Raw genomic sequence first — 16,371 nt, forward strand, 5'->3', positions numbered from 1 at the left:
CTGGATTAAGGATATAAATCTGTGCTTTGTCAAGAAAGCTGTGCACTGGAGAGGATCACATGTAAACATGTAGACACTGTGAGGTACTGGAGAAATGCAAGGGGTAAGCTTGTCTGCTTCAGACTGAAGGTGAGGGCCCACATTATTGAGTGCTCTTACACTTAGAGTGGGGGATGGACAAAAACATAGAAAACTAGTTTTAACTAGCAAACACTGCTACCCTTGTTTGCATGCTTCCCAAAGATTGCCAAACGAAGCCTCCTTTTTGTGGAGTATGAAAATGATACTTCCTTTCAGCTCTGCTGTTGGAGGCACAAGAACCTTTCCATTAAAATGTGACCACAGCCCATCATGCTTCTGGGATTCCTTCACTTAGCTTCAGGCTCTACAGTCCCAGTGCCTCTGTCTTTCTATTCAGTTGCCCTGACAACATTTCTTCTTCTTTTTCTTTGGCGATCACTCATAGCCGAGTAAGATTGTCTTCCATGAACACAGTCTTAACAGTGAGTCCATAAGTGACTGTGGAGGCCAATTCTGAGTTGATGCGTCTTTCCACAGTGGAGACATAGGTTTCCAGGCAGAAGTTGATCACGGTGAGTGTTTGCCAAACGTGCCTTCCTCTTAGCACGTTTCTCCTTTTCACCCAGAGTTCATGCTTCTTAAAAGTCCATGACAGCTTTGGTGAAGGATGTTCTCCAGTTGGAGCGCTTGTAAGCCAGTTTTTCCCAGTTATCAGTGTTTATGCATATATATTTTTTAGATTTGCCTTGAGAGTGTCTTTAAACCACTTTCATTGTCCACTGGTATTTTGCTTTCCATTCTTAAGCTGGGAATAGAGTAGTTGCTTTGGAAGATGATAATCAGGCATCCGAACAACATAACCAGTCCAACGAAGTTGGTGTTGAAGAGTCATTGCTTCAACATTGGTGATCTTTGCTTCTTCCAGTACACTGGCATTAGTTCACCTAAATTCCCAAGTGAAGTGTAATTTTTTTTGGAGAAACCATTGATGGAATCTTTTGAGGAGCTGGAGATGGCGTTTATAAGTGATCCATGTTTCACATGCATACAGTAAAGTTGATAAAACAATAGCTTTGTAAAGAAGTATTTTGGTTTCCCTGCAAATGTCCCGGTCCTCAAACACTCTGTGCGTCAATCAGCAGAAAGCTGTGCTCACAGAGCTCAGGCGATGCTGGATTTTGGCATCAATGTTGGCCCTTATGGAAATATAACTGCCCAGGTAGGAAAAGTGATCAATATTTTCCAACATTACACCATTAAGTTGGATTTGTGGCACTGTATAAGGGGTTGTTTTGTGCTTGTTGGTGCAGCACTTTGGCTTTTGGGATATTGAGCGATAGGCCATGCTTTGTTGAGTCCTTTATCTGCTAAGCCGCTATGAATGTTTGCGAAGACTTCTTGACATCACTGCAGATTAGCCATTGGTTCAAAGAGGTTTGTATTGATACTCAGGGAGCAAGACCAAAATTTAACCCTTTGTATAAGTGGATTTGAGAAGGAGTCCCTTTTTGGAGAGGATTACAGTCAAACCTCAACGCCTGAACAGCTCCATTTTCGAACGATTCAGCTCCCAAACACTGAAAACCCAGAAGTAAATGCTGCAGTTTTTGAACGTTTTTCAGAAGCCAAATGTCTGACACGGCTTCCACTTGAGTGCAGGAAGCTCTTGCAACCAATCGGAAGCCGCACCTTGGTTGTCAAACGTTTTGGAAGCCATACCGGCTTCCGGAACAGATTATATTCAACAACCGAGGTTTGACTGTATTTATTTGCTTGCTACATTTATATCCTACCTTTCTTCCAAGGAGCTCAAGGTGGCATACATGGTTCTCTCCCTTTCCATTTTATCCTCAGCACAACCCTCATAAGAAAGGTTAGACTGAGAGACAGCAACTTCCCCATTCAATGGCTGAATGGGGATTTGAACCCTCATCTCCCAGATCCTAGTTTTGACACTGAAACCACTGTGTGTGGTGTTCTCTCAGATACACCACTGGAGACAAGAGGTCAGGTTCCTTCAACACCATGTTGTTTCATTTACTTAACACTTGGTGGGATAGTTTTGACCTGGCTTTTTTTCAGCTGGAGCTCACCGGAGCTCAGTTCCAGCCCTTCTCATGTAGGCGCCATTGCCATTATAAGAGAACAAAGGAGAAGTTTGTGGTGAGCTCACCTCTTTTTCTAGAAAAACAGCACTGCCTCACATTCAACTCTCACCTGTAGTCTGCACCTTCTGACTTGAACCTTCCATAGAGCTTCCCTTCAAAACATAGCAAGCCTCTTAAACATCACACTAACTTTCACACCAAGTTTGCCTTTTGCTTCTCTCCAGTTTTATGATAATTATGACATTTGTATGCATAGATAACGGCCAATTAATTAAACAGTGTATTTGGTCTTTTGGTGTTTCAATTGACTTTTTTTTCCTAAACAGTGGCAGCAACAACAAAGCCTTTTTTCTATCCTTTTCCCTTTCTGTGTTAAGTAACAGAGCAGGTCAACAGTAACAGAGCACGGAGAAAAGAATCCCAAATAGCTCAGTTTCAAGAGTGTACAGCTTTACCACCATCTGCCATGTGACAGCTATCCTCTACGGCAGCTGTTCCATCTTAGGCAGAATGTCCCTGAAACAGCTCTATAATGTCAAGTATCTAAAATACAGCTTTTCCAATCTGCAAATCCTGCTGTGGATCTCTATGCATACGTCCACCAAGTTGATAGCTGGCATTGTTGGCACAGAAAATGAAGACGGGGAGGCCGTGATTCACTGCCCCTTCCTGCCCACTCCTAAACACTTGAGGGGTGAACTCAAAGCCTACACCACCCCACTATCTGTTAGTAAATGCACAAGATCCAAGAAACGGAACTATGCTCAAATACTTAAGTATTTGAGCTTATTATTATTGTTTAACCCTTTGTATAAATTTAACCCTTTGTAGCTTATTATTATTGTTTCAACATCTATGGACCTGGAATTTTGCAAAGATCCCTGCACCAAGGGATATTACAATCCAAATATACACACAGTCTAAAAGGGAACACAAGAAAGGAAATGAGAGCAGGGTTGATAGGAGCCAGAGCTCAACGACATCTGGAGGAACACAGGTTCCCCATTCCTACAATAGTGGGGGGAACACTTTAATGATGAAGTGGCCTTATTTTTTGAGAACTGACAAAGTGGTCTTAAATGCTGAAGTGGAAACATCCCAAAGAAAATACTTAAACATGAATTAGGATAATAAAAGCAGCCCCATAATGGTAGGGTTGATAGGGACCCCAAGGGTCACCTTGCAATGCAGGTATCACAGCTAAAGAATTCCGTACAGGTGGCCCCCCAACCTCTGCTTAAAAACCTGCAATGACCAGCTCATTCTGCTGTAGAACAGTCTTTTACCGTCATGTTTAGTCGGAATCTCCTTTCCTGTCATTTGAATCCATTGGTTTGGTAACCAGTAACTTGTGCAAATTTCCACCTGCCATTTATTGTTATTTTATGCATGCTCCTGGCCTGTACTATTTCTAAAGGCAAGGACCACATTTAAAAACAGATGAATTGCTAGCGGATACAAAAGATGTAGAAGGAATCAATAACATCAAGTAGAAATCCACCCAAAAAAGTATAGCTGGAATTTTTGTCAAGCATTCCCCACCCCTGTCTAAATAAGACTATTTATATTGATTCTTTAAGTTTGGAGGGTATTGAAGCAGATAGGTGGTAATTAAAAGCATAAATCTCAGGGAGCCTGTGAAGGTAATTCTCTTCTTTGCAGACAGAACTGACAAAATGATGAACACTTCAGCTCCAACATGACAGAAATATTACATGATTACAGGCTGCTGGGGCATAATGTGCAGAAAGTTCTCTTCAACAGAGGCTATTTAACAAAGCTTTTAACCAAAGTTCTTAGTTTTCCATTTGAATCAATTTAATGGTTATTAGTAAAGGGTTGATCTATGTTTCTCCTGTCTCTGTGTCATTTTCAGTGATACCCTGTTTTGCATTAATTTTTTAAAAAATAAACGAAATGCAAAAAGCACTGATAATTTGAGGAGGAAAGGAAACTGTTGCATTTTGGAATATTGTAAGGATAGCTTTGCATTAGTTTCACTTGGTGGGTGGGTGGGTCTGTCTGTCTGTCTGTCTATCCATCATCTTCAGATGGCAATTCAAAGCAGGTCCTACCTTGGTAACAACATTCAGTCCTACTTCTCCTTAGTAAACTTAATAGGGCCTTCTTGGTAGTGGCACCCACCATGTGGAACGTCCTCCCATCAGATGTCGAGGAAATAAAGAACTTTCTGACTTTTAGAAGACACCTGAAGGCAGCCCTTTTTAGGGAAGTTTTTAATGTTTAATGTTTTATGTTTAATGTGGGGAGCCGCCCAGGGTGACTGGAAGAACCCAGCTGGATGGGCAGGGTATAAGTAATAAGTTGTTGTTGTTGTTGTTGTTGTATTTAAATGCAGAAAAACGTGGGCCAGGCAACCATATTAACTTGCTCCTGGAGGTAATCAGGAGAACGACATGTACATAAACAAACTAGCAGCTTTGGTAGTTCCAAAAACAGAGTTTTGCACTGTTAAAATTATAGTAGTCACGTGAGTCAGACTCACGATATTCACAGTTTGTTTCTGTTCATGGACCACTATTGCTGGATTGATCTGAATATGTTTAGGATGCTGGTGTGAAAGATTTATGAAACAGAGTCAAAGTTTCAGTCTCTTTTTTACATTTTCAAAGTTAGCTTTGGCAAGAATGAAATACTCTCCCATTCCATAGCTTTCAGTAATGTGTGGTCTTTAGAAGTAAATAGAAGTGCTATTATAATGCGAAAGAATGATTGATTCACACATACAACTGTAATAAAACACTTGAGGAAGCTTGTGATTTTTAAAATTTATTTTTAACACTATTTGATATTTAGTGCTCACAGTGCTGGGGGTTTCAGTAAGCAATCTCAAAGCTTTGTGTGGACGACAGGTATTATAAACTAAAGGTTAACAAGATTTCAAAAAACCCTGCTATTATCTTTGGAACTGTTACTTTTTCATCCGTTTTACTTTTTCATGCATTTGATTGTTACTTTTTCATTTCCATTTCTGGAACTGTGAGGAATTTCATACACTGTATGTGTAGAATGCACACCTAGGGCTGGTCGTGCTTTTAGTTGATATGGACTAATCTGTTAACAAGTTTGTTTTTGAGGATTTGGCCTCAGAGTAGTGAATTTGACTCAGTTTTTTTCATCCCCATAACTATATATTCCAATTAACTGTGTTGTTTAGTCGTTTAGTCGTGTCCGTCTCTTCGTGACTCCATGGACCAGAGCACACCAGGCCTTCCTGTCTTCCACTGCCTCCCGCAGTTTGGTCAAACTCATGCTGGTAGCTTCGAGAACACTATCCAACCATCTCGTCCTCTGTCGTCCCTTTCTCCTTGTGCCCTCCATCTTTCCCAACATCAGGGTCTTTTCCAGGGAGTCTTCTCTTCTCATGAGGTGGCCAAAGTATTGGAGCCTCAGCTTCAGGATCTGTCCTTCCAGTGAGCACTCAGGGCTGGTTCCTTAAGAATGGATAGGTTTGATCTTCTTGCAGTCCATGGGACTCTCAAGAGTCTTCTCCAGCAGCATAATTCAAAAGCATCAATTCTTCGGCGATCAGCCTTCTTTATGGTCCAGCTCTCACTTCCATACATCACTACTGGGAAACCAATTAACTGTACATGCTCCATATGTTTAGCATTAATGTGAATGTATACATTTTTAGCAGCTTCTAATGATGAGATGTTTCTCTGAGCAATTAGTCTTTATTTATATAATTAACTCAAATAACCAGTATATCACAAACACAGCATAAAGAATGACAAACAGCACAATCCGTTGTCATATAAAATCAAAAGCAGTGCTTCATTCTTAATATTATCCTTTGGTGTTGTTTTGTTCAAGGATTGAATGAAAGAGTTCCACTGCTCATCTGACTGGATTTCTCCTAGCCATAGTGATTTAAAATAAGTTACCATATCTTTCTATCTATAAGATGCCCCCATGCATAAGACTATTTTGGGGGACTCAGATTTAAGAAAATGGGGGAGTCACTATCCATGTATAAGACGCCCCATAATTTTTAACATTATTTTTAAGGGGGGAAACCTAGTCTTATTCACGGGAAAATACGGTAATTCGCTTATCAGTGTAGTATTCCTGAGTGGTTGCTATAATGCTGCAATTTAAAAGACATTACCAATACCTTAGAAGTATTGTAATGATTTTTAGAAAAACTGGAAAAGGAACTCTACCTTATTTATTAGACCAGTTAAACATTTCCTAATAGGAACTTTATATGCTATTTCAGATAAGCCTCAAATGAGCCCAAATCCAGCGAGAAATTTACTGGAGATCTGTTAATGGAGATCAATTGGTGTGGATTAATGTTCTCCAGCTCTCGCTCTCTCTTTTTTGCAAATTGGTAGTCAATCTATATTCCTGTATTGCATATTTGTACTTTCTGTTTCACAGCTATCCATCCTAACTAATCACTTGCAGCAATGGCTCCATCACTGGGTTTTGTAATCTGTGGGTTGTCTCTTTAACATTATTTCTCCAGCCTCTAGTTTTAAGTAAAGTTGTGAAGCTAGGAGATTTTCATTTCTCCATACAGAACATCTTCAAAAGATATAGCTGCTGTTCATTAAGACCAAATCTAAAATATTTACACATATGAGAATAGACTGCTTCCCCCAAATCATAACGCTTTCATGCCTCGTTCCCCACCCCCATCCCCGTCACCTCATCCAGAAGTTTTGAGTGCATCTAAAAGGCCAGATTAATCAAAGGAATAACAGGTATATATTTTATGGAGCTTATATTTGAAGAGCAGTGGGTGGCAACTGGCTAATTTGCATGCCATTACCCAACCTTGTTACAACTAAGGAAGGCAAGCACCAGGCTCCATACATATAATTTTTATAATTATGATTCTATATTTTAAATGAGTGGGAATAAAAGTCCAACTTAGTGCAGTGTATCATTATGAAGCAGGCCGTCTCTAACGTTAGTCGAGTGAGACACACAGCTTATTTAGACGGGTATGACTCAAGGTAGTGCTGGTGGTGTTTACTGCCCTGGTTAAACTAAAATGCTGCCCATTCCCATGTGTTGTTGTAGTAATAATAATAATAATAATAATAATAATAATAATAATATGCCTCCCATCTGACTGGATTGCCCCAGCCATTCTGGGAGGCTCCCAACAAAATATTAAAAACACAATAAAACATCAGGCATTAAAAACTTCCCTGAACAGGGCTACCTTCAGATGTCTTCTAAAAGTCAAATAGTTTATCTGTTTGACATCTGATGGGAAGGCATTCCACAGGGTGGATGCCACTACCAAGAAGGCCCTCTGCCTGGTTCCCTGTAACTTCACTTCTCATAGCGAGGGAACCGCCAGAAAGCCCTTGGAGCTGGACCTCAGTATCCAGGCTGGACAACGGGGGTACAGTTGCTCCTTCAGGTGGACAGGACTGAGGCTGTTTAGGGCTTTAAAGGTCAACACCAACACATTGAATTGTGCTCGGAAACGTACTGGGAGCCAGTGTAGATCAATATGACAACAGCACCTTAAACACGCAAGAGTTAACCGGGATGACTGTTCTCTTATTTTCATTTTTAAAAAATGTCTGTCACTTCTCTGTTTCCTTTCCTTCACAACTATGACTTTGCCCTCAGGCAATTGGTAGAGATGGGGGGGGGGAATGCTCTCAATCCTGTCCCTTGGAACGGAGGGAATATCAAAACTGCCAAGGAGCTGCTAACCTGCTTCTGTACCTGCCTCCTCCAGAAATGAAGATGGCAGCTTGCTTGCTCTCCGCAAGGCACTTTTGTAGCTGAGGCAGGCACCTTGGGGATTGTGGCGCCTCAGGTAGTTTCCTAGTTTGGTTCTTCGATGTTTCTGTTGAGCCATATAAAGCTAATATTTCACTGTAGTGACCAATACAGTAAGAAACTAGGAAGCAGTCCTATACTAAGCTAAGCCTGTTGGTGCAACCAGCTGTCTTTTGTCTATTATTTCTTTATTCATTAAATTTGTATACAGTGGAACCTTGGTTTTTGAGTGTCTCAGAAGCCAAACGCCGAAAACCCGGAAGTAAATGCTTCTGTTTTTGAATGCGCCTCGGAAGTCGAACGGCTTCTGAGCCGTGTTTCTCCATTTTCTCAATGGAATTTGCCGACCACCCATTGCACCTTGGGTTATCGAATGTTTCGGAAGTCGAACAGTCTTCCAGAATGGATTACGTTCGACAACTGAGGTACCATTCTACCACTCTTCATTTTGTAGATCTCAGGGCAGTTCATAACAGGTCTATGCTAGGGGTTCCCAAACTGTGGTCCTTGAACACATTTGTTTCATTCAAGTGGTCCATGGCATGTCCACGTAAAAGATTCATACCCAATCCACAAACACACTAGATAGAGAGGTATCTGATGTGTGGCCTTTGTACATGCAGAAAAAAAAATCCTAATATGAAGCAGACCCCAAAAATAGATTACAGAGTTCCTGAATGCATTCAAGTAGTAAGACATTACAGACCACATGTTACAGAGGAGCAGTAACTAAAAAACTTTCAGGCAACGGGTCCCATGTTGGGCAGGCGTCTGAAAGCAGTGAAGGGCTGGATGGGGGCCAATAAACTGAAGCTGAATTCTGGTAAGATGCAAGCACTGTGGATAGGCAGTTCCTGTGTGGACAACCTGTTCTGTCAGAGGTTGCATTCCCCTGAAGGAGCAGGATTGTAGTCTTGGGAACACTCCTGGATTCCATTTTGCCACTGGCATACCAAGTGCTTTCTGTGGCTGGAAATGCTGAGGCCCCGCACAGGCCAGCTACAGCCTTATCTGGAATAGGATAGCCTGGTTCCAGTTGTTCATGTGGGCCTGTCCTTGAAGATCACAAAAGCTGCAGCTAATGCAGCTGCTAGGTTGTGTGCGCAACCCAATTGTTGCAGGAAATCCTGCCCTATCTCACATGGAATCACATGAAAAAGGGAGTCCAGAGTTTATTTCTGCACAGAAGTTTGATCCAGTGGGATTGCTGCACAAAGACTGGGCCCAGAACATTGGAGCACACGCCTTTTCATATAGTTTATATACATTCCATTTCAAATCCTCCATCCAATCAGAATGCTTAGTTCCCTTCGTCCCATTTCCTTATAAGGCACATAAGTACAGTCATACCTCGGGTTAAAGTTGCTTCAGGTTGAGCATTTTTGGGTTGCGCTCCGCAGCGACCTGGAAGTAATGGGATGCATTACTTCTGGGTTTTGCCGCTTGCACATGCGCACTCAAAATGACGTCATGCGCGGAAGCAGCAAATCGGGATCCACAGACGCAGGTTGCGTTCACTTCAGGATGCGAACGGAGCTCCCGAACAGATCCCGTTCGCATCCAGAGGTACAGACAATGCTGCCTCTCTGTGACTGGTCTGATTTTACCTCAGTGTTGAGAATATGTACTGTTTCCTTATGTATATGTTTCCTTGTGATTGGTTAGAGTTTGCCACAAAGCTGAGCATGCTCAGAACACCAAAACCTTATTTGGTGTGTGTAATTCCCTGTAATGCATTACATCACAATGGTACCATGTGCCACAGGTCCTGAAAGTTCTGCACTGACTGCCAGTGAGCTACTGGACCCAGTTCAAGCAGTTAGTGCTGGTGCAGAAAACTCTAATCAGTTTGCTTAAGTATCTAAAAGACCACCTCATCCAGTAACAACAATCTAAGACCTTAGAATCAGCAGGAGAGGCTCTGTTGCTACTGCTGCCATGTGGTGCTGCCCAGTTAATTTTGACCTTATTGTGGAATGCCCTCTCAGGTAAGGTGCATTTATCTTTATTAAGATGGGAGAATGGATTTAAAGACATACCTGGTGGCTGAAATATACTGTTTCTGGCAACCTTGAAACTGATAGCTGTGAGGTTATTAGACTGTTTTTAAATGTTTCTAGATGTTCTTAAATGTTTTTAAATGTTCTGTTTTTATTTTTTATCGTATTGTTTTGCTTTGGTGTTTGTTGCCCTGGGCCACTTTGGGAGGAAGGAAGAGATGGAAAAATAAATAAATGATCTTTTTGCAGCCATCCTTAACTATGATTTAGGTATTCAGACATAATGCTTAGCCATGGTTTGTGAAAACAAACAACAGTTGGTCCTTATGTCTGCAGAGGGAGATTATGTTTTGGTTTCTTCAGTACACACAAAAAGTAGCAAACTAAAATTGTGTCCTACAATACAAACGCATTCAAATAAAACAATATACAAGGTGGGTCATGAAATGCAGGGGGGGGAGTGAGTGGGTCAAATTATTTTTCATTACATCTGCTCCTCTTTTCATAATTGCAGTGTTGTTGTGCCTGTTGTCATTGTATCTGGCAAGGGCAGCTATGCTGGCTGGTGAGAGAAAAGCAAACAAGAATATTGTCTGAAATATAATACATGGCTCTAGTTCTGCTGTTATGCAGGATAATCCTTGAGTGCAATGAGAATACTGCTGAATTACATCACCACACGAAGTAATGAGTTGCCTTACCCTTATTCTCTTACCATCTGGCTCCTTCATTGATGCAAGCCAGTAAGGGGGAAAGGGTATATAATTTTGTCAAGATCAGGTAACAGAAAGCTACAATTAAAGTTCCCAGCACTTCATGCATCCATATTAAAACATTAAAAGAATTCCCAAACTTCTATTACAAATCATGTAATTTTAACAATCCAGAACTAAGAAAGAAATATGTACATAAAGAGAATTCAAAGCAGTGTCTTGTGCCTGCCTCGAGCCATTAAAAGCATCTGAAAATATGTTCTCAGAAGGTTCTCAGTAGTGAGTTTCCTTATGCTCCTTTCACATAATCCCTAATTCAAATTACTAAGTAGGAAATAACTGAGAGCAAAACACTGAAATTTTATTTGGTGTTCATTTCTTAGTATACTGTACTTTTGCTTCTCTCCTGTTAAATTTGCAAATCAAAAAATGGCTTTAAAAATTATCCCCCCAAAATATAGTTAAATTCATATGGACTATTTCAGGGGTTCCCAGACTGTGGTCTATGAGCATCATTCAAGTGCCTGTGGATCAATGGTTGAAGGGAGAAGATAGTGCATCCATCTCTTTAAATATATATATTAAATTTTAATTACATTTTAGTGCGCCTTTAATTTCTTATATTGTGTTTTATTGTATTCTATAGAATTCAGTTTGTAATGCAACAAAATAAAATATCCATGAAATTAGAAAGCAATTAAAATACAATTAAAATCATGCAGCATTTAGCACAGTGCATTACACTTGCTCAACAGACTGATGATGATGATGTGGTCCTCCAAGACCCTCAACAATTTTTAAGTGCTCCATGGGAGGGGACGTTTGGGAAACACTGGACTATCTTCCTTTTTCTTGAGTTTCCTGCTTAGACAAAACATCACATTCAAACATATGTTCTAGAGATGGAATGTGGGGTTTCAAGGTAGATGACTGCTTGTACAACACTCAGAGACAACCATCAATAAAGTGAAACACTGAAATGAGTATAGGCCCTGTTTTTGCATCAATATCTCCGTTGAACCTGCTGAATTAGGACAAATGTTCTTCTAAGATGCTGAAACATTACAATGCCTTTGTGTCGTCACTCCACAGTGTGGCACAACCTTATGGATTTCATTTTGTAGGTAGGTTCAGCCCAAACATTAGGCAGAGTGAGGCAGATGTGGCTGGGAGGGAAGGGGGAGTTTGCAGGGATTGGTGACAAGTTGTGTGCCTAACAGTCTAACTGTGCCATCAAAGATAGCTTACTTTCCTCAGGTGTGGTGGAGGACATTGTCCTATCTTCGGTGTTTAAGTACAAATCATCTGCAAGACCAGTTGGCTTTAGTACATGGAATGGGAAAGTGTAATGTTTTCACCTTGGGAAACAAAATGTCTTGGTCTGGCCCTGTTTGCAGGTGCCACCTGTTGAAAGTCCCATCAAAAGGTTGTGAGATGGTGCATCTCTGTGTACTGTAAATTTAGAAAGCAGACCCAAAGCTTTGTGTTTTTTATATTGTGATTTTATGTTGTGAACCGCCCTGAGATCTACGAGTATAGGGAAGAAGAAGAAGAAGAAGAAGAAGAAGAAGAAGAAGAGGAAGAAGAAGTAGTAGTAGTATATAGATGCTTACAAAGACAACCAAAGGCTGGTGAATTTAAAATAGTACACACACCAAACTGCTGCCCAGTTCTACTTCCCATTAATGCTCTTGAGCCCTAGTACAAATTTTGGAGTGGACTCCTGCATTGCAGGAGATTGGACTAGTTGGTGCTCAAAGTTCCTTCCAACGCTACAATTTTATGATTATATAATCCTGCAGTTGCTGAGGCTACTTTGAGATAATGGTTACCTTTGGAGAACTGAAACCATCATAGGTAAAAAGCAGTGCTTTGTAGGTTGTGTTGCAATATATTTTCCAGTGAAAATCAGCCTATATGACAGTAGTTGGAGTTAGTTCTGCATGCCCCAGTACATTTGAAAACCTGTGTATAGCCTTTTTAAAACTATGACTGAGATATTTGTTGCAGAAAACACAACATATAAAAAGATCTTCTGTTAACCCATCATTGAATTAATGCCATCTTCACTCGTAGTGGGGATTTCAGATTTAAAAGATTTTCTTCATGTGTTGTTGTTGTTTTTCTTTCTATTGAAGTATCTCACTTGGGTGTTCATTGGTTAAGTGTTTGATATATTTCATAACTGAGTTTATAACTAGTTTAATATATGTCTGGGCTTTGTTTGTTTTCAACAGGTTTCATGTACAGTAGATGAGGAATGAAGTGAATCAAAGCCAGTAGTAGGTTATCACTGATATTGCAGGCATCCCCATTGTCAATATCAGCCTTTCTCTTCAGTACGCCTCTGTCTATCATGTTGTAGTCTTTTGTTTTTTGCCTTGGGCCTTTTCAGCAGCACAAGCTATGCAGTAAACATAGTTACAGTCCAAAAAATTAAAGGGACACTATCTATTTGAAAGTTGCGTAGCCGCTTGAAAGCTTAACAAACAGTCCTGGTAATTTAAAGGTCTATTGACCCCAGAAAATATCTGCTTCTCAATTTCCATGGGCCTTGTCCTCACATGCTGCTTCAGCCCTTGGAAACTAGGTCGTGTAAACCACGCGCAAGTCAACCCGAGCTTCTTGGAGACCTGGAAGAATAAATAAGTATGTGTAAATAAATTAAAAATACTTAGGTAATAAGAACAGCAGCTGAGATGGTGACTCAAGCTCTCCCAACCCTTCCCCTATCCGCTTCCTCACAAATGATGAGTGAACCAAGAGAAACTGCATTTGTTTGAATATGAGAGATCCCCGACCCTTTGACAAAGAAGCTGGAGAAAACAGGAGAGAGAGAGGAAATGGGAGACAGCGCCGAATCCTAACCACTAGACCACCAGGCATTTGGATCATTTCCCTCCAAAAGAATTGATAATATCAATATTTAATGGTTTCAACAAGGTATCTTCCAAACACTTTAAATAAAATCACCTTTTTCAAAAAAGAAAGAGGGTTATATTTCCTTCTATCCTCCCAGGCAGATTTAGCTTCTGGAAACGAAAGTTCCAATCAAAGCTCCTAATCCTCTGACACCAAGTGATTGACAGGTGGGCAGCCCCACCCACTTGTCCAATCTACAGCCACCAAAATGGTTCCCTGCCTCTGATTAGTGGACCTAACCTCTCCCTCAGGCTTTGCATCCAAAAGTTAAAGCATTATTTCCTGTTCCTCTCACATTCTAGTCCAAGCCATTCTGGGCTTCATCTTAAAGAAGCAGTATAAATATTCTGTACATAGAGCGCATGGTTTGTTTTTCTATAGCTTCTAGAAAACTAAAAGCAGCTCCAAAATAGATAGCAGTGCTCAGAAATGCAACGTGAGGAATACAGAAAACACATTGTACAGTTTACTTCAAATACCTCCCTACCGAAAGAAAAAATAAACATTTTTTTAAATAAAATTGTAAAGGATGGTGACGGTGCAAAACCTCCATCAACCTTTTTAATAGCAACCCATCATGCAGCAACTTGTTAATATTTAATAAAAGCATATATCTCAAACAAAATGACCAATTCAAAAGGTGAATTGTTGTTTTTAATTGGTTTAACTTTAAATGGAGCAGTGTCTCTTTAAGTACTGTACATGTAAAAGTAATGATTATTCAATTAACAGTACAATCCTAAGCTCACTTACTTGGAAATATATCCTGTTGAACTCAGCGGGACTTACTTCAAAGTAAACATGTTTAAGATTGGGCTGCCAATTAATCAGATTCCCTCTTTGTGTGGTGCCTAATAATAATGAAAAGGATGTATACTTTTGCAAGCAGTCATCCTTAGCATTTCTGCTATAAATATTATAGCCAGTATTTTAACAATTTATCCTAAGTTTCTAAATATCCCCCTCCCCATGCTAACTCTTTTCTTTTCTTTTCTTTTCTTTTTTTAAAAAAAGTTTCTGCACAGTCCCCTACCAAAAAGTACAATATAGAAATACAGTATGTTTTATTCCTTTTCCAGGTGGAAAAGTTGGTGTTTTGCATCACATGCACCTTAAGCCTATCTGCTGGGTCTTAATGGCTGTTTTTCCTAGTGCAAATCCATGAGGGCTGTGTTGCTGGACAAAGATGTACTTGTGTGTTTTCCCTTCCGTTCCATCACTTGCACCCAAGTGACGAGGCTTTGTTATTACATAATGTCCCTAGGTGACTTTTCAATGGCACCTAGTTTCACTGAGACTAATACAGTTGTCCTTCCTATAGCAACAAGGATGTAACAACACCCAGAGGGTTTGGAACCCAGCAGAGGTGTTGAGGAAAGTTTGTGCACTTGGTTTTATGGCTTGTTTTCACTTTTAACACAATGAGCAAAAGTGCAACCTTCCTAATCCATGTCGGCCACGGTATTCTTAACAGTACCACCTGCATGATACAAGAAATGTCCCTTGCATTGTATTTCTATATGTGAGATGCCAAGTTGTGGCCATATCTCTGTGCCCTTTATGAAAAGCATGATTTCTTGTTCGCCCCACCTCTAAACATGTCAGGTGGGAGCATTTTGTTGTTGCTGCTGTTAAAATGAGTGGAGTTTATTCCCAATCAATGTGCCTATGGATGGGGGTGTCCTGTGTGTTAGTTTTTATTGCACTTATAATATTAACTTAAATAGTTAATATGTACACTTCAATAATGGCACAGGCATGTCCATGTTCTGTTATTTAAGTTAAGTAAACATTGGGTTTAAATATGTATCAGGAAATGTTTTTAGCCCTCTGACCTCAGTCAAAAATATTTCAGGAACGAATTTGTTATGATATTGCTGTAGTCAATGGATAAATTTCCTATCATATTAACAATGTCTAGGACATTTAATACTTAAAATATCTGGTTTCCCCACCTACCCTTTAATGCCATTATAGGTTTCGCTTTGTTTCTTAACAAATGCAGCAAGAAAACCCAGTAGACGCCACTGTGCACCTCTGGAAAACAAAATGCACAAAAGCAACCTTATAAAGTTAGCACCTTGAATCTGATGCATGTCTTTTATACATGTGGAAGTAAGCCACATTGCACATTAAGTTCAGTGTGGCTTACCACCATATAATTTGGCATTGGATTGAAGCTGAATACAAATGTTCAAAGATTGTAAAACACACCCAATAAATATATACAGCAGCCATCCCTCTAAAGTGGTCTGGCTTTCAAAAAACACACATCCTGTGAGAGGTTGAGTTATGGTATAGTATGGTGCAATCCCATACATGCCTGCTTAGAAGTAAATCATATTGAGTTCAATGAGATTTACTCCCAGGTAAGTGTCTGTAGGATTGCAACCTGGCCTGTATAATTTTGCCAGCAAATATGCCTTTTTCCTTAGTATTATGAAAGAAGCATACCTTTTAAATTTGAATTTTATATGCTCCAAAATCTATAGCATTGCTATATTTTGAGAAATAAGGGGTTGGAGTGATATCCAACTAAGTTGTACCCAGAGCAAACCCATTTAATGGATCTACTTTCCCCCATTAATAGCAAGATTTCCCCCATTAATTGCCTGATTAAATAATGAAGTGATGCTCCCCGGAATGAAGGCTTGTGAGGAAACAAATCTGTTTCTACCGTTAAAACAAATGCGGGAGCTCAGTGTGTGTTCATCAGCACTCTCATGCCCATGAGAAATTGATGAATCACATGGTCTGTCTTAATAAACCCCAACACACCTGCTGGCATTGTAGTGATGTAACTATTCGTAGCCTTATGTTGGTACAGGCCTA

At 40.1% G+C, this 16,371-nt stretch overlaps 1 protein-coding gene and 1 long non-coding RNA gene across 12 annotated transcripts in view; one reads left to right on the forward strand and one right to left on the reverse strand.

The window, feature by feature from the left end:
• LOC310833647 overlaps positions 1–16,371 on the reverse strand; it is a 233,022-nt gene that overhangs the window by 160,468 nt on the left and 56,183 nt on the right. The window lies entirely within an intron of this gene.
• ZNF385B (zinc finger protein 385B) overlaps positions 1–16,371 on the forward strand; it is a 183,178-nt gene that overhangs the window by 144,698 nt on the left and 22,109 nt on the right. The window lies entirely within an intron of this gene.

This window comes from Podarcis gaigeae (assembly GCF_964106915.1).
Source record: "Podarcis gaigeae genome assembly, chromosome: 1".
NCBI classification, from domain to species: domain Eukaryota; kingdom Metazoa; phylum Chordata; class Lepidosauria; order Squamata; family Lacertidae; genus Podarcis; species Podarcis gaigeae.